Below are 18,725 nucleotides of genomic sequence, written 5' to 3' on the forward strand. Positions count from 1 at the left end.
ATGCTCCTTCTAAAGAATGAATCTGCTTGGTTTCTAGTCGATCACCAAATGCCACATTTAATGAGGAATCAAACAGACATTCTGTATGAACAAGTTTAAACGTTCGTGCACAAGCACTTTAGGGTAGGAAATGCTATGTAAAGAAGAAATATAACTTCTAATATGAAAGAAGTTGTTTTTACAAGAGCTTTTCAACATACTCTTTAGCTTTACTAGCTGTTAAATCCCAGTTCTTTTTTTCACCTTCCAGGTTGGAAGTATCCAGCCTTGAAACTTTGTACATCTGATTTCTAAAATATACTTAATTTTCTTTTATGTTTGGCAATAGAAAATGGTTTGTTAGTGTTGGAGGACAAACGGTACATTAGATGACACAATGTAGACATGGCTAAGAAGCACTTCATACAGGGCATGATAATGCTGCCCGCTCGCTTTGTCAATACTGATATAAAAGCTACTGTCCTTGTATGTCGGCATTTAACGATCATTCACAAACCAATTCATGGCTAATGTGGTAGTTAGTCTCTCATGGACGGAAGATTTTCTACCATAATTGTGAGAACTTTGTATTGGAACACCGTTTATAAATCTGATAATGTTTAGTGGTGTGTAGGGTCCTGAGACCCTCATTCTTAAACCTTCATGTCATAGGAGATAACATTTTGTCTGAATCCAAGGATTGAGTGTAACTCTTTTCAGAATTTTTAGGTTTGTAAATTACACTACATCTCATAATAATTCAATCACAATCGTAATTAAGCAGCTCGTAAATTTAATGGTTAAAATCTAGGATACAATTTTGACAGTGAGACTATCTGCATATTTGCTCTTTAAACTCTAGCGAACACAAGTAATAAGGTTATCAAGGATAGATGCAGGACTGATTTTTATAATCGCTACAAAAAATATTAATTATTCATAGTTCTCAGTGGCTTTAACCAGTATTGACAGATTCCAGTAGAGTCTTAAGTTGACTGCAACAGACTTGATCTTCGCTGTTCCAATGCAGAGCTGCTATAAATCTATATTTGTTTGTAGAAGTGTGAATGGCTCCTATGAAGGGAACCTGCCGTTGGAATAGGGGTTACCCACTTCCTGGCTGGAAATCTCACATGATGTGAACCCAAAATGGGTGCTTCAAAGTGGACCCGGCCTTTAATGGGAAAATGGGGAATACACATGATGGGCTACTCTTTTATTTAGGTAGACTGCCTGGTGTCTGGGACAGGGAGGGGGAAACAGTTGCCAAGACAGTTTTCCTGTGGGCATGTAGCCTTCCTGTAGCTTGACCTCTTGGGAAGAGTTTAGCCATCTTGGGAGTTGGCAGAATAGTGCACTCTGTGATAGCTAGATGAGTCACATTGCAGGAAGTAGTTAGACGGGAGGCGACCTGATAGTCCATTGGCTACTAACCATTGTATCCCCGAGGGCCCTGTCTGGGCATAAATGTAGGACCTTGGGCATCAAGTCCTCCGATCTCGTATGTACTGGAAAAGAGGTCCTGCTGACCCTTGACCTGGCAAAGAAAGGCTGCACTGAAGAGGACTGCACCTGCTGCTCATTGGGCTAGCAAAGAGAGAACTGTGACTGAGATGCCCTGCTCGAGGGAGTTGTCCCTGAGCCCCAGACAGAATAGACTCCAAGAGTCCGTTGGCTGACTTGCTGCAGACCAGGGCCCCCAAAAGCTGAAGAAGCCTGCCCTGGCGAGTCAGTTTCCCACATCACCAAATTGTTGCTCTTGGCCAAAGTGCAGCTTGGAAGAACGAGTCCTGACACTTAAAAGTTGAACTCAAGTCTGCTGGGCCCAGGTAAGTCGTCTTAGTGCAGTTTGGTCACCCAGAATGAAAGTTATCACCAGAAGGGACAGCTGGTTTTGTTGTGACCAGAGAACATTAGTCCTGTGACAACTGGACTTTTGCTTTATCCGTCAGGCCTTTGAGGGACATTAAACCCTGTGACCAAAAGTTGCCTATTTGGTGGTCCCTTGGTGCTGCGGGGCAGTCCTTCTTCCAAGTTGGTAAAGATGTGAGATCTGACTACCAGTGGTTCCCCTCTTATGCTCAGAAAATGCCCTCGGGATAGGATGCAGTTAATGGCCAATAGACTATCAGGTTCCCTCCCACATGTTGACAACATCTGATAGAGACTTCTAGCCGCCTATTCCTTAACTAGGAATATCCCCAGGCGTCAGACTGGATCCGAATTTTTTTTGCAGCAGCACCTCTGCGTGCCGGGGGACGGCGCCACGCGACCCTGCCCTGGTGTCGTGTACGTACGTGACGTCAGCGAGATCATATAAGTCCCTCCCGGCGCGTTGACGTCAGTTTACCTTCTTTTCTGTGTGCAATGACGTGCGCCCCCAGGAGTCGCCTCTCCCCTATGCGCCCTATCTGGGCGTGGGGGCGACTCGGACCCAAATGGTGGCCTATGCCTCCATGGCGGCTCTGCAGGCCTCCCTTGGGTCCTCTCCTGTCCCTAGAGCGTCCTTGGGGCCTCCGCTACTTACGGGGGCCCCGACGGACTCGTCGGTGGGTTCACCCCCAGCGCCACATAAGCCCTTGCCCTCCAGGGACGGAGGAGATATGGTGTCTTCAGGGTGCGACCCGGCTGGGTCCCCTTCTATGACCCATAGCACCCCTTTCGCGCCGCATAGTCCTGTGGGGCTCCCTGTGGCGTCGCAGGTGGTTGCTAGTGCTAGTGCTCAAAGTCTTGCTTCGAGCACACCTTGGCCGCCTGTCCGGAGCCGGTGTGGGCCCCTTTCCGGTGCCGTAAACTCGCCTCTCCGCCTCAGACTTCGCTTCTTACTTCAGAGTCAGAGCCTGTTGTGGTTGAGGCTGAATCTGCGCCTGTGCGGCGTTGGAGGCTTGCCTCCCCGGCTCCATCCCCTTCGGAAGCAGAGCTTGTCCTGGTGGATGTGGACTCGGCGTCTGACTGGAATGATTTGGTGCCGGACGGAGCAGAGTCGGCGCTGACCGAAGTCATTTTGGCGCCGCATCGACGCCGGGTTGTTGACTCCGGAAGCTTCCGGAGAGAGTTTAGCTTAGCCTTCATGTCCGGCGTCGCCGGATCTATCCTTGCCTGTGCCCCCCTTAGAATTTGTGGACCTGGCAGGATCCCCGCCTCTTCAGGAGCCCCTGGACCCGGCGGGATCCCCGCCCCCCTAGGAGCCCCATCAAGACCCTCATTCGTCAATGGGGCTCCCTTCCTTTGGGCATTGGTCGCACCCTCAGTGTCTTGGAAGACTTAGTTTACAGCCCTCATCTACAGATGAGTTGCTGTCCCCTCTTCAGAGAGCTACTGATGCCGGTGCAGCATTTCTTAGAGTAGTCTCCTTGGCCACTAGTGTACTAAACATGCAGCCCCCTTAGATCCCCTTGCCTGTGGACCCTCTGCAAGATGTCCTCCACCACGGGGCGGGGAATGTGGAGCTGCTTCTGCCCTTTGAAGCTTCTCTTTATGACGCCCTTTTGGGCACCTGAGCTCGGCCAGCTTCCAGTGATCCGTTGGCTCGTTCTGTCTTGCACCGTCCTGCTCCACATGATCCAGTTTGCTTATTTGTTCACCCAGACGTGCAGGGGGTTGTTCTGCAAACTGCCTTCCCTTCCTTGCCTCAGCTAATGCTTACTCCCTCCCGGGAGTCCAGATGGCTAGAGTCATGGGGCTGTAACATCTTCACCTCCACTAGTGCTGCCCTTCGTTCACTAAATACAGTGTGTGTCTTGGCCCGGGCTACCCTGTGCCCTGTGGGGCTCTGCAGAGTCTCTTCTTTCAGCCACCTCTGAAGGCGCTCGTGTTGACCTCCTTAATCTTTTCCGGGATGGCCGTGACCTTGCTGAATTTACAATCCACTCGGCCTTGGATACTGCCGATTCCTTAGGCCGCGCTATGGCTGGTTCGATTACCTTGCGCAGTCATGCTTGGTTGCGGGATAGCGTCGTCCGGGAGAATACCCTTTGATGGGGTTCTATTGTTTGATGCCCATGCCCAATCGGCTGTTCTGCGCCTCCTTGCGGGCTTTCGCCCTCCCCCCTTAGACCTGTATTTCCCAGGTCTTCTTTTCGCATGTTTTGGGGATGATTACCCTTTCATTTAGCATCTTTTAGATGCATTATGCGTTTTGAGCTGGCAGTAAGCCTACTGTGGCAGTGTTCCACAGGCTGTTGTGTCTGGTCCTCTGCTTATGATTTTGCCCTAAGAAGTGATCCCCGTTGTTTGGGGTGTGCCATACTCCAAGTGGGATACTTGTATGCTATTATATAGCGCTGCTTTATGTCAAGTGGGCCTAGAGATCCTGTTCGGCTCCAAGCACCACCTGGTGCTCCTATCTTGCCGTTGTACGGTGTTCAATGTTGTGACTTGGTGCTATCTTCTATACGTCATGGGTTGTCTTGCTTATATGCCTCATTCTCCTCCTTGAGGTTTTCATGGTGTTTTTCACACGGCTACCACCTGCCATTAATGCACTAGGTGTGCTCCTATATATATATATATATATATATCTATATATATATATCTATCTATCTATCTATCTATCTATCTATCTATCTATCTATCTATCTATCTATCTATCTATCTATCTATCTATCTATCTATCTATCTATCTATCTTCTACAGGTTTGGTGATTTACTCCGGCGTGCTTCCAAAACGCTGGCGGTGCCGGTCAAGCGACGATCAACCGCGTCGCTGTCTATTCCAAATAGGATTTCTTTAGTCTTATCAAAGAAGTCATCCGGCACTCGGACATGGAAATCTTCAAATTAGGCTTTTATTAATATTCTAGCATACATCAACGCGTTTCGGGAGTCATGCTCCCTTGATCACGATGTTTGAGCCGCCATTCAATGCTTACATAAATACACATGTAAAGTAATGAACATAGTAAAAGGACCAAATAGGACTACACACGTTGCCATGTTAATAGCGCGGCCATTTTAACACTTGCAAGTTATAAGGAACTCTTGTGCACTTTTCAATGTGTAATTAATATCTGTTTTGGCGCAAACCTTCAAAAACAGAGTATTAAATATAAATATTCCACCTTAAAAATTGTAAGTACAATTCTAACATCATTGACGGTTGTTTGGGCAATAAAAAATTCCATATTTTTCTCGGCCAGTGCCTTTAAAGCATTGTAGCTTAAACATTTTTTTATAAAAGAGGAATATTTACCACTTTGATAAGACCTTGTGCAATATAAAGAGTGGTTGTTTACAGTAAGAGATTATTATTGTTTACAAATAGATGTGCAATGAGAGATGAATATTGTTTACATATAGATTTGCAATAAGAGTGGATTGTTTACAGATAAAGGAAAGTTTATTATGGTTTTAATATACCAAAGCACTAGCACTTTAATTGTGGGTCGAATGTACTCTATAGAAGAGTCGTTTGAAGTAAGGGACTAGTATTATCTGCAATTAAGCACTTGCACTTTGTAATGAATCAGTGAGGTGGTTCTAATAGAAAGGCGTTAGCAGCGATTATTATTTTTACATTCCAAGAGAATTTATTGCATTTAGCCACAAAACAAACTATGATGGACGAGAGAATTTGTTGCCTGCGGCCTGAATTGTAACAATGAATAGAGAACGCAGTTTGTGTAAAAAGTCAAGAAAAGTGGTAAATATTCCTCTTTTATAAAAAAAAATGTTCAAGCTACAATGGTTTAAAGGCATTGGCCGAGAAAAATATGGAATTTTTTATTGCCCAAACAACCGTCAATGTTAGAATTGTACTTACAATTTTTAAGGTGGAATATTTATATTTAATACTCTGGTTTTGAAGGTTTGCGCCAAAACAGATATTAATTACACATTGAAAAGTGCACAAGAGTTCCTTATAACTTGCAAGTGTTAAAATGGCCGCGCTATTAACATGGCAACGTGTGTAGTCCTATTTGGTCCTTTTACTATGTTCATTACTTTACATGTGTATTTATGTAAGCATTGAATGGCGGCTCAAACATCGTGATCAAGGGAGCATGACTCCCGAAACGCATTGATGTATGCTAGAATATTAATAAAAGCCTAATTTGAAGATTTCCATGTCCGAGTGCCGGATGACTTCTTTGATAAGACTAAAGAAATCCTATTTGGAATATATGTATTATGTATGTATGTATATGTATGTGTATGTATGTATATGTATGTATGTTTATGTATATATGTGTATGTTTATGTATATATAAGTATATGTGTGTGTATGTATATGTGTGTGTGTATGTATATATATATATATATATATATGTATATGTGTGTGTATATGTATATATATGTATGTATATGTGTGTGTATATGTATATATATGTATGTATGTGTGTGTATATGTATATATATATATGTATATATATATATATATATATATGTTGCCATGGGCACTCTTCTTTCTACGTCTCCACCGCTCTACGCTGCTGCAAGGTCTGGTCCTATGTCTCCATGTGTCATGAGATTTTCAGTGCTGCACATGGGATTGCCCTTGGTCTACGCGGCAGGGTGTCTTTCTGTCCACTTAAGTGTACTTCGTTGCTTTTCCTGCATCTTCAACAATAGGGTCCCTTTTGCATCCCACTATCTGGGGTAGTCCCCAGCTTTACACTGCTCCCTTCTTGGTGTTCAGATACTGAACGATATCTCTTTCTAGACGAGGGTTCATTTTTACTCTGTCGGAGGATGTGGTCTATAATTCTGAGATTCTTTCCTACATTTATACGCCTGTTGGTACTCTGGTGCCTCTGCTGCCACTTCCTTCTGATGTGCCTCTTTCATTAGGTTTCACCCTATACTATATTGGCTGCGCCTGCGTGACAGCTCTTCTGATGTCAGTCATCCTAGGGTCTGCACCCTGCATATCTGTATTTCGTGAGTTAGTCCTCACCTTAGTCTTCAAGCTGCCTGGTTGGGCAGTCCTATGCTTATTTTAGCCACGCCACCTTGTTGTCTCTGTGGCTGTCTGCTCTGTGCATGTTTCAGTGGTGGCCCGCCTCGGCATGCTTCAGATTGTTACTGTTCTCCCCTGTCCCCCATTTGGTGACTGGGTGTGCACTTGGCGTGTTTATTGTTCCTGCCTGTACTTCCAAGACATTGCTCAGTTTCTACCGTTTGCCCTTTGGTTCCTGGCTGTAGCCTCTCCAGCCTTCCTACCATGGGCTAGACTGGTAGGCTCTGGTTGCATCTCTTTATGTTTTCCTCAACCTTTGGTTGGTGTCCACATAGTGCACCATTAAGCTGAGAGTGGTCCTTCTTCCTCCTTCGGGACTCTCTCTCTCTCTTTTGTTCTGGTATATAGCTGGTGCTGTTTCTACATCTCATACGAGATATGGTGTAGCACCATCCTGGCACTTTTGGGACGCCTTGCCTCCCGTACTCTTTTGCTCTTCCGAGCTAATTGGGTTGCTATCTTGCTGTCCCGCCACAGCCTTCCCCATTGTCAGTCACTGTGTTGCCGGCTCAGTGCTTGGCCACTTTCTGTTTTGTCGCAGACCCACCTCCTCCGTAGGGGATGGCTGTGATATCATTTCTAAGTTAAGGAATCTGCGGCTAGATGTCTCTATCAGATGTACCAGTTACTTACCTTCGGTAACGATGTATCTGGTAGAGGTGTTGTCTAGCCGCAGATTCCTTAACGCCCACCCATCCTCCCTGTTCTATGAGGACCTTGCCAAGTGGGTTTCTTCAGTTGCCTCTTTCAGTTGAATTGAATTGAATTGAAATTGCACTTGTATAGCGCTATCTACCCAGAGGCCTCGTAGCGCTTATGACCAAAGCTCACTTAGCGCAGGCTCGGGCAGATTAGCGGGATTTGGCAAACAGGTGAGTTTTCAGGGCTTTCCTGAAAGAGAGATGATCGGTGGTTCCTCGAAGGGATAAGGGGAGGGTGTTCCAGAACTTAGCCGCGGTGTATGAAAAGGAACGACCTCCCCATCGGGCTTTCCTTACTCTAATAGAGGAGGCCAGCTGGAGGGTACTGGAACGAAGGGAACGTGAGGGGACATAGGGGGTGATCAGGGGCTGCAGAATTGCAGGACCAAGGTGGTGGAAGGCTTTATGTAGAGTACACATAGCTTTAAATTGTACTCTGGCCGCTATGGGGAGCCAGTGGAGTTCCCCAAGAGCTGTCCTTGCTGACTGCCAGCGAGGGAGATTGTAAAGCAAACGAGCCGCACTGTTTTGGGTGACTTGGAGTTTCTGAATGACATAGGAAGGGGCTCCCATATAGAGGACATTGCCATAGTCCAGGCGGGATAGTATAAGGGCCTGGACTAGAATCCTCCTTGCCTGGAATGGAAGCAGAGGGAGCACCTGCCATTGGTTTTTCTCTCACGGGTGCTCGCATTGTTGCGCCTCTTTGAGAATTGCCATATGCGGCTAACTCCCTCCAAGGGGCTTCTTTCCTGTAAAATGGTGCCTTTAGAATCGACTTCATCAGGAGATTAATCTTTTTCTTCTTTTATTCTCCGGCTGCCTTCCCTCCCTCCCGCTTTCTCTGTTGTCTCCTCTATAGTCGTCTAATTTGGGGATCTGTAGAGCTCTGTTTCAGACCTCCATTACTATAGGGGAAGTGCCAGTCTTTTCATACCTTCCTGCGGTGGACTGTTCTTTCTGTGCTTTGTTCTTGCTTGTCGGCACAGTTCTACATGGTAATAATAGTCTGTTTCTGTCTGAGATATTCTTCCTTTGTTACACTTGGGGAAGGGTCTTTGCTTCGCTTTGTGGGGGTTTGCAGAGTTAATCTTTCTGGATTCACTATGCTATGCATTATTCCCCGGTCTAATGGTTAGGTGCGGAATCGTAGGCTTTTATTTCTTTTCTTTTGTTTGTAGCCCAGGTGGGCTTTGACGTCCCACTTTTTGGTGTGCTTCCTGTGACGTCTGCACGCTTCCTGCGGAAGCTCCCACCCTTGGTGGCCATCTTCAGATTCTTTTTCCCGCAGTTGGATCTGGATCGTCCCCGAGAGGCTCCAGAGTTTTGGAGTAAAGAAGACGCAAAAAGTCTAATTTTGCACGGAAAAGATTGGAGAAGACTACGAGGAACAACACCATCGAGCCGGGATGACGACGAAGAAGGAGACCTTCGACGTCCAATGGAGAATGCGCACACAGGGGGCCCCCTGAGCACAAGAAATGGACAAGACACCCTTTAAATTCTGCCGTAACTGCCACCACAACCGCAGAAGGACCAGCACCCGGTTTGTAACCTCTGCCTACCGGTTGACCACGAGAGCAAGGACTGCAACGCCTGCTCCGCCTTCACACCGAAGACTCTCCGGCTTAGAGAGAGACCGAGAAGAGCCAACTATAACATGCAAGGCAAGAGACAACCACCGACGCTTCGGGACCTGGGGCTCTCGAGCGACGAGGAGGACAGCGTCGCCGGAGAAGACTATGACTACACGGTCGTAGAGACCGACAAGAAGACTTCTAAAGAGGTAGGAGAGTCGACCCCCTAAACCCCAACAGACCCTCGAAAGTCTGAGTCAGACTCTCGAAAAAGTCCTCGAAGGGAGCACTGGCGCCGAAAATCTCGACAGCCGCAGGTGCATCCAAGGACAAACAGCCCAGCGGATCCTTCGAAAAGGACTCCCAGGTGGCGAAAAGCCATGGTCGTCAAAGCACGTCCCCGAAAAGGAACGATCGACTACGAAGGCCAAGGACCCGAAGGCCACTTGGGTGTCGACAAAGGACCCGAAGGCCATTTCGACGTCGACTAATACGTCGAAGAGATTGGGCGAAAAGGCCGCTGAACTGGAGAGAAAGAAGAGACGGCTCGAGGCCGAACGAAATGGATAACATCCTGCAAAGAAAGAAGGAGTTCGACAAAAAGATGAAGAGATTCGCGATTCCGTACGAAGCCAAAGACTGTGATCGTTGAAATATAAGAGGAGGAGGACTTCAACGCCGAAGGGCCGCCGAAAAGTCCCGAGACCCAGGAACATCTAGAGGAAGAAGCTATCAACTGTGAGAAGGAGGGCGACGATGATCAGCGGACGACCCTCGACTCGGCAGGACCTCGACACCGAAAGCCCAGAAGAGGCCGTGGACACGTACCTTTCGAGGCCTTCGCCTCCATATGACAATGGGGTCTACAATATGGTCATCAAGAACGCGGCAGCGGCCTTTGGAGTCAAGCTAGATGAGGAAAAACCAAAGGCAGACTTCCTCTTGGAGACCCTGCTCCCCACACAAACGAGGAGCCAGTACGTCCCCATGCTTGAGAGTGTCATGGCCCAAGGGAAAGAGGAGTTCAAGGAGCCGGCAACATGCAGGTCAGTCACGCCTAGGACGGAGAAGAAATATAAACACTCCTCTAAGGATCCTCCCTACATCCAGGGATCAATTACAATGGACTCCATTATTGCGGCGACTGCCAGGAAAAGGGCAAATGTGCCAACAACATCAGGGCCACCACCAGACAAGGAAAGCAGGAGGATGGACCTAACTGGGAGAAAGATAGAAAGAAATGCAGCGATGCACTGGTGCATGGCAAACTCAAACGCCCTGCTGAACAGGCACCATTACCAAATTCTGGACTAGATCGGACAGCTGATCAAGCACCTCCCAGACGAGTACCAACAAAGAGCGTCACACCTTGTGGAGGAGGGGAACAATGTGGCAAATTCATGCCTCAAAACAGCCTTGGATGGAGCTGATATGTCCAGCAGACTGATGATGATGGGAATCACGGAGAGAAGGCAGGCCTGGCTCAGCATCTCAGGCTTCAAACCAGAGGTACAGCACAACATTCTAAGCACCCCCGTTCAATGGGGAGACACTGTTTGGGGCGCCGGTGGATGAAAAGCTCACCCAGCTCAAGAAAGAAAACGACACTGCAAGGTCCATGGGGACCTTACAATTAAGGGGGATGAGAAGGGGTACCCCGACACAGAGACCGAATGGAAGAGGGGGAAACCAGCCAGGAACGTCACACCAGACATTCCAATAGTCCAACCAGGGCGACAGCCAAGCACAACAGGGACAGCAAAAACAAACCTGCCAGTCCTTTCGCGGGAGGGCGAATGGACGTGGACATAATAAAAGAGGGGGCCAACAACCCACCTCGAAGTGACTGTCACGCAATACGTGCCCACCCACGCAACACCTCCCATGGTGGAGCACAACAAGACCAACAGAGGGTTACACAGACCAAACATCAACGAACATGTAACACCAGTAGGAGGCAGCCTAAGTCATTTCTTCCAGGAGTGGAAGAAGATAATCACAGACAAATGGATACTCAACATCATACAGTTCGGATACTGCATAGAACTGGAAAAGACACCGCCAAACAAGAAACCAAAAAGGAAGGCGCAGTCAGGAAAGGAGCTAGAGCTACTTCAAAAGGAAGCGAAGGAACTCCTCCAAAAGTAGGCCATCGAACCAGTACCATACAGAGAAAGAAACAAGGGAGTGTACTCAACCTACTTCCTGGTACCAAGGGTGGACGAAACACTGAGACCCATCCTGGACATAAGGTTCCTAAACAAGTACATAAAAACACAAAAGGCTGCAAGAACAATGGTCACAAGCTACTGGAAGTTGGGAAGATCTAGTGGTTGTAACGCACACAGTGCAGGAGGAGATATCGTGGTGGAACAAGGAGAAAATAACAGAGGGGGGAAGCCTTTAACACCACCAACCCCAACGGTGACCATCACCACAGACGCATCCCAGAAGGGGTGGGGAGCACACATGAGCAAGCTCAGGGTGAGCGGTCTGTGGAGTCCAGCGGATGCGGTCAAACACATCAACTACCTGGAACTAAAGACAGTGTTCCTCGCCCTGAAGGCCTTCCAGAAAAGACTGTACAACCAGAAAGTGCTGATCCAGACAGACAACACAACTACGATGTTCTACATCAACAAGCAGGGAGGAACACAATCAGCCCCGCTATCGAACCTAGCACAGGAGATATGGAAATGGGCCATCTCACTCAAAATAGACCTGCTAGCCATACACCTACCAAGGGAAGGACAATGTGGAAGCAGACTGGCTCAGCAGACAGACATCGGCATCCCACGAGTGGGAGCTCAATACACAGGAAACGCAAAGGCTATTCAGAAGGTGGGGAACACCGACAATAGACCTATTTGCAACACACCAGAATGCAAAATGCCGAAACTTCGCATCCAGGCAACCAGGGGAAGGATCCCTGGGGAATGCCCTATGGATAAGCTGGTCGAAATCATTTGCTTACGCTTTTCACCCGGTACCACTGATACCCAGGGTACTCAACAAGTGCAGAACCAGCAACATGACACTGATACTGGTGGCACCACAGTGGGCCAGGTAGACCTGGTACTCACAGATAATGGAAATGGCACAGGGTGCACCCCACAAGTTCAGAAAAAGGAAAGACTTACTCTCCATGCAAAACGGAGAGGTACTACACCCAGAGCCAGAGAGCCTCAGCCTAGCAGAATGGCTACTGAAGGCATAGAGTTTGCACCCCTAATGTTACCTGAGAGCACCCTGCGGGTGCTACGTGAAGCAAGGAGACCTAGCACACGAAGGTGCTATGAGGCAAAATGGAAGAGGTTCACACAATGGTGCATCAAGAAGAAGCTACACAAGAAGATGACAAGGGAATCAACGGTGCTTAGATATCTCACACACCTGCTGAAAGCAAAACAAAGTTCATCCTCGCTAAGAGTACACCTAACAGCGATAGTAGCCTACACAAGAGGAGAAACAGGGAGGAGCTTCTTTACATCACAGATAGTAAAGAGATTCCTGGAAGGGGCAAAGAGGATCGCACCACCAAAGAGGATGCCGCCACCGGCATGGAACCTTAATTTAGTCCTAACAGAGCTCATGGAAGCGCCCTTTGAACCCATTCATAAGGCTTTCCTACAAATGCTGACAATGAAAACAGCATTCCTGGTGGCAATCACCTTGCTGCGCAGGGTGAGCGAGCTACAGCCGCTAACGCTACAAGAACCCTACATCCAAATACACAATGATGGGGCGGTGATGAGAACTGACCCACACTTTATGCCAAAGGTGGTGTCAAGGTTCCACCTCAACCAGACAGTACAAATACCAAGCTTCTTTCAGAAACCGACAACAAGCGCAGATAGGGCACTTCACACTCTGGACGCTAGAAGAGCTGTAATGCACTACATAGAAAGAACTAAAGCGCACAGGAAAACAAAGCAGTTCTTTGTGTCCTTAGCAAACAGTTTCCTGGGTAGACCAGTAACAAAGGGAACCATCGCACGAATGATCGCGCAAACTATACAATTCTACCACAGACAGGCAGGCCAAGAACTAACAGAAGGGGCACAAGCCCACTCTACCAGGAAGAAGGGAGAAACAATAGCCTTCCTGGCTAACACACCCATTCAAGACATATGCCTGGCAGCTACATGGGCTTCAGTGCACACGTTCACTAAGCACTACTGTGTGGATATACAAATGAACAAGGAAGCCAAGTAGGACAGAAGGTGCTTCAACATGTATTCAACAACCAATGCTCATCTTCCACCCAGCCACTACAATCATAACAAACCGCTACAAAGTCTATGCACAGCATAGTGAATCCAGAAAGATTCACGCTGCAAAACTAGTAGTTTCTTACCTGTCGGTGTAGTTTTGCAGCTTGAAGATCTTTCTGGATTCACTAGCGAACCCACCCACCTCCGCCAGAAAGATGAGGCAGGAGAAGAAGGTGGTAATACAAGGTCAATATAGAAACAGACACCTTAAAGGACGAAGCGGGGAAAAATCACTTACTTGAAAAAGAAATAGGAGAACATCGTCAAAGGATTCACAAACAGAACACAAAAACAAGAAAAAAGAATCCGAAGATGGCGCCCAAGGGCGGGAGCTTCCGCAGGAAGCGTGCCGAAATCACACCAAAAGGTGAGACATCAACACCCACCTGGGCTACAAAATAAAAAATAAAGAACAGACTACGTTTCCGAACCCAACCAATAGACCACGGAATAATGCACAGCATAGTGAATCAAGAAAGATCTTCAACCTGCAAAACTACACCGACAGGTAAGAAACTATTTGTTCTTTCGCACAGCTTTTTCACTTATATGTAGACAGGGTCTGATTCTGTCTTTTACGATGGTGTCTTGCACCATCCTCCTTATTTATTTAACAGATTTGTCAACCTTCGCACACTGTTCCATACTTTCACAGTTTTTGTTGGTGGCTCCGCCTTGTGCCGCGGAAAAGGTTCTCTGAAGAAAACTGACGTCAGCGCGCCGGGGGGGACTTGTATGACCTCGCTGACATCACATACATGGAGGATCTCAGGGCGGGGTCGTGTGGCGCCGGCGCTCAGAGGTGCTGCTGCTAAAAAAAAATTCCAGATCTAGTCTGACGCCTGCAGACATTCTAAGTTAAGGAATCTGCGGCTAGACAACGTCTCTACCAGATACATGATTACCAAAGGTAAGTAACTCGTACTTCATGTTCAGTGTGGCATCTGGCTATTCCAGGATGCACAATTCTGCCCACTCCCAAGACTGTGAGGGGGTCTCCCTCACGGTGTTCAGAACTCACTAGCCCACCCCTGGAGTGGGACTACCTCTCCTTCTCCTCTTGTCAGCCTGTCTACCTCAACAATGGGGCAGCCCTCCCCCTGGTGTTACACATCTGCCCATCAAAGGCAGCATCTAAAAGAGACACGTTAGTGATAGATTCCTTACCTTAGAATATCCCCAGGTGTCAGACTGGATCCGGAAAGTTTTGCTTAGCAGTACCCCTGCGTCTGGAGGTGGCTTTGTGCGGCTCCTCATCCGTCACTGGCGTCGTGAGCGCCAAGATGAAGTCACGGAGACTACTTAGGTGCCACCAATGCGCGCTGACTTCAGTTCTTTCTTTTTCCGTGCCGAAAGCGCAGATCCGGATTGAGCACGTACATCAGTCATTTTTTGACTACTTTTTGAGACTTTTTGTCTCCCTCTCTTGTCTCCTGGTGCACGTAGGCATGCCCGGCTTTAAGTCTTGTGGGTCGTGCCGCCATAATATGTCGGTGGCGGACCCCCACGATGTCTGCCTCTACTGCCTAGAGACCGACCATAACTCCCGGGACTGCCGAGCCATGGCCCTTAAGGCCTCGCGGTAGCGGCGCAGGAAGTTACTAGAGGTCCGCCACTCCTCACTGCCGCTCCAGGTCTAGGGGCCGTACGCGGGACCGGAGCAGTCACTCTTTGGGTTCCAAGTCTTCACCTTCAGATTCTGGTAAGCGATGCCATAAGAAGAAGTTGAAGTGTGTCTCTGATGTCTCCCTGTTGCTCCTCGGAGGCGGACGAGAGGGACAGAGGCTCCGATCCTGCGGCTCATCTGGAGCCTGGGAGTCCCGCGGACTACCCGCCATACCCGGGTCCGTCGGCGACTCCCATACAGATGCAAGAGTTTCTTGCTCCCATGGACCGCCTTTTCAGGCCTCGGGCTCCCACCGGCGTGCCTGCTGGCCCCTCGGTCCCGTGTCCAGATCCTGTTTGCCCGGCGGTACCGCCTCTGGCACCGGCCCTGGAGCCACTGGATCCAGCGCCCTCGTGTCCGGCCCCGGCGCCACAAGGTGCAGCCCCGCTGGTTCCGGCCCCAGCTCTGCCCTTGACTCCGGCCCCAGTGCCACCACAGGCGCCGCACTGGGTGCCGTTTATCCCACCCCTGCCCCGGTTCTCGGATCATTTCGTTCCGGTCTGGGATCCGCTTTGGGATGCGGCTCTGACTTGGCCCCGGCTGGCACCGCTTGCCCCCTCTCCGGCTCCGGCCCTGCTGCCGCGGCTGGCTCCTTCTACTCCGGAGCCGGATAAGGACTCTAAGAAGCTGGACCAATATGGCAAGAGATTGTTCTCCTCAGCCAGCTTGGGGTTGCAGTCGGTTAATACTGCCTGCTTATTGGGCCGTTACTCCCACGCAGTGTGGGATTCGGTAGCATAGGTCCTGCCTTAGTGCTCTGAGGATGGCCAGGCTGTCCTTTCCCAAGCGATTACAGAAAGGATGCGGCGAAGTTTGCCATCAGGTGTGGTCTGGACAGGGCTGATTCCTTGGGCAGGGCAATTTCCACGACTGTGGCGTTGAGGTGCCATGCCTGGTTGCGGTCTACCGGGTTCTCGCCTGATGTCCAGGGCTCGCTCATGGACATGCCCTTTGATGGCTACAGCCTCTTTGGCGACAAGGCTGATAGTGCCCTGGAGCGCTTCAAAGACTCGCGGGCCACGGCCAAGTCTACGAAGAGCTCAGCCACGCCTGGGTTTCCTTCCTTTCGTGGCCAAGGCAGGGGCACCCAGGCACGCTCTTCCAGCAAGCCTGTCCAGCGCGGATGCGGCTGTGGATTCTGCAGGGGCGGGTCTGGTAACCAGCGTGTGGACCAGTCCAGTTCCACCCCCGCTGCTTCTGCATCTAAGCCTTCCTAATCCGAACTTCAGGGAGTACCCCATGCCGGTGAGTGACAAGATCCGCCACCACCTCCACCACTGGCGCGAGATTACATCAGACAAGTGAGTGCTGCAGATAATCATCCAAGGTTACGCACTCCCCTTTCTGTCCTCTCCTCCGGCCATGCCACCTCGGTGCCACTGCATGTCGGGGGTCATTTGACCCTTCTCCAACAGTAAGTGGCTGCCCTCTTGGCCAAGGGGGCCATCGAGTACATTCCTGGGCTAGAAGTAGGGAGTGGTTGCTATTCCTGCTACTTTCTGGTCCCAGAGAAGGAAAAAGGAGGTCTGCATCCTATTTTGGACCTCCGGGACGTGAATCGCTTCCTCCGGAATGAGAAGTTCAAGATGCTCACCCTGGCTCAAGTCTTGACTGCTCACGACCCTGGAGACTGGATGGTAGCGTTGGACTTGCAGGACGCATATTTTCACATCCCGTCCTGCAGTACCTGCAGTTCACGGTAGGCCAGGAGCATTTTCAGTTTACCGTGCTCCCCTTCGTCCTTACCAGCGCCCCGCGAGTGTTCACGAAAGTGATGGCAGTGGTCGCAGCACATCTTCGCAGGTTAGGGGTTTCAGTCTTCCCCCTACCTCGACGACTGGTTGTTGAAGGCGGGCTCGCCCCAAACAGTAGTCAGCCACCTCCAGACTACGGCAGATCTCCTGCACCGGCTGGGGTTCTCCATCAATGTGCCAAAGTCACACCTGTGCCCCTCTCAGAAGCTCCTTTTCATCGGAGTGGTTCTCGACTCAGCGCGGTTTCGGGTTTATCCACCCGAACAGCGGGTCCGGGATATTCAGGCTCTGATTCCCATCTTTCAGCCGTTATCCTGGGTCTCGGTCAGGTTGACGCTGCGGCTTCTGGGACTGATGGCCTCCTGCATCCTTCTGGTGCGTCACGCCCGGTGGCGGATGCGGGCTCTGCAGTGGGACCTGAAGTTTCAGTGGGCCCAGCATCAGGGCAACCTGTCTGACCACGTCCTGATCTCGGAGGGCACTGCGAGACAGCTGCAGTGGTGGCTCACGGACCGCGATTGGGTCAGCGGCAGATCCCTCTCCCTTCCCCAACCGGAGCACGTAGTTGTGACGGACGCGTCCCTCCAGGGCTGGGGTGGCCACATGGGAGAGGCGGAGATCAGAGGCCTCTGGTCTCCGGCGGAGGCCCGACTCCACATCAACCTGTTGGAGTTACGGGCGATTCGTCTAGCACTGAAAGCATTCCTCCCCTCTGTCCGGGGGAGTGTAGTGCAGGTGTTCACGGACCACACCACCGCCATGTGGTACTGCAACAAACAGGGTGGGGTGGGGTCGTGGACCCTTTCCCAGGAGGCTCTGCGCCTCTGGCAATGGCTGGAACGCCAGGGCGTGACCCTGGTGGCTCAACACCTGGCAGGTTCTCTGAACGCCAGGGCGGACGAGCTCAGCCGTCGGTGCATGATGGATCACGAATGGCATCTAAACTCGGACGTGGCGCAAGGCCTCTTTCGCGATGGGGAGAGCCTTGGTTAGATCTATTCGCCACCGAAGAGAACGCGCAATGTCATCAGTTCTGCGCGTTGGAATTTCCAAGGCGGCACTCGCTCGGCGACGCTTTTCGTCGCGTGTTATGTTGCGGTCTGTTGTACGCCTTTCCGCCTATACCACTTCTGCCCAGAGTGCTGAAGATCAAGCGCGACCGGGCCCAAGTCATCCTTGTGGCTCCGGACTGGGCACGAAGGTACTGGTATCCCGAGCTACTCAGTCTGTCAGTCGATCCCCCGGTTCGTCTGCCTCTTCAGGAGGACCTTCTGTCGCAGCAACAGGGGACGGTCCTCCACCGGAACCTGTCCAGTCTCCACCTCTATGCTTGGAGATTGAGCGGCGACAGTTGAGGCCATTTGACTTGCCTCCTGAAGTCTGTAATGTCATTCTGGCAGCCAGGCGTCCCTCCGCAAAGTCGGTATACGCCTGCAGGTGAAACAGATTTGTGGCATGGTGCACAGCAAAGGCTGTGGATCCTCTTGCTGCCCCTCTCTCTCAGGTTCTTCTCTTCCTTCTTTCTCTTGCCCAGCAGGGCTCTGCTCTGGGCACTATCAAGGGCTACCTTTCTGCCCTTTCATCCTTTCTGAGGCTGCCTGATCAACCTTCTTTGTTCAAGTCCCCTATTGTAAATAGATTTCTTAAGGGCATCACACACACGTTTCCTCCTGTTCCGTTTGTGATGCCTCAGTGGGACTTGAACCTGGTTCTTACATTTCTGATGTGCGCTCCCTTTGAGCCACTTCACAACTGTCCTCTCCGCCTTCTAACTCTGAAGACTGCTTTCCTGGTTGCCATCACCTCTGCCAGGAGA

The 18,725-nt window shown here is 50.0% G+C and overlaps 1 protein-coding gene across 4 annotated transcripts in view; it reads left to right on the plus strand.

Annotated features, from left to right (window-relative positions):
• Positions 1-18,725, plus strand: part of PRPF40A (pre-mRNA processing factor 40A) — an 879,874-nt gene that overhangs the window by 613,835 nt on the left and 247,314 nt on the right. The gene's annotated exons all lie outside the window — the stretch shown is intronic.

The sequence above is a fragment of the Lissotriton helveticus genome, chromosome 3_1, assembly GCF_964261635.1.
Source record: "Lissotriton helveticus chromosome 3_1, aLisHel1.1, whole genome shotgun sequence".
Classification (NCBI taxonomy): Eukaryota; Metazoa; Chordata; class Amphibia; order Caudata; family Salamandridae; genus Lissotriton; species Lissotriton helveticus.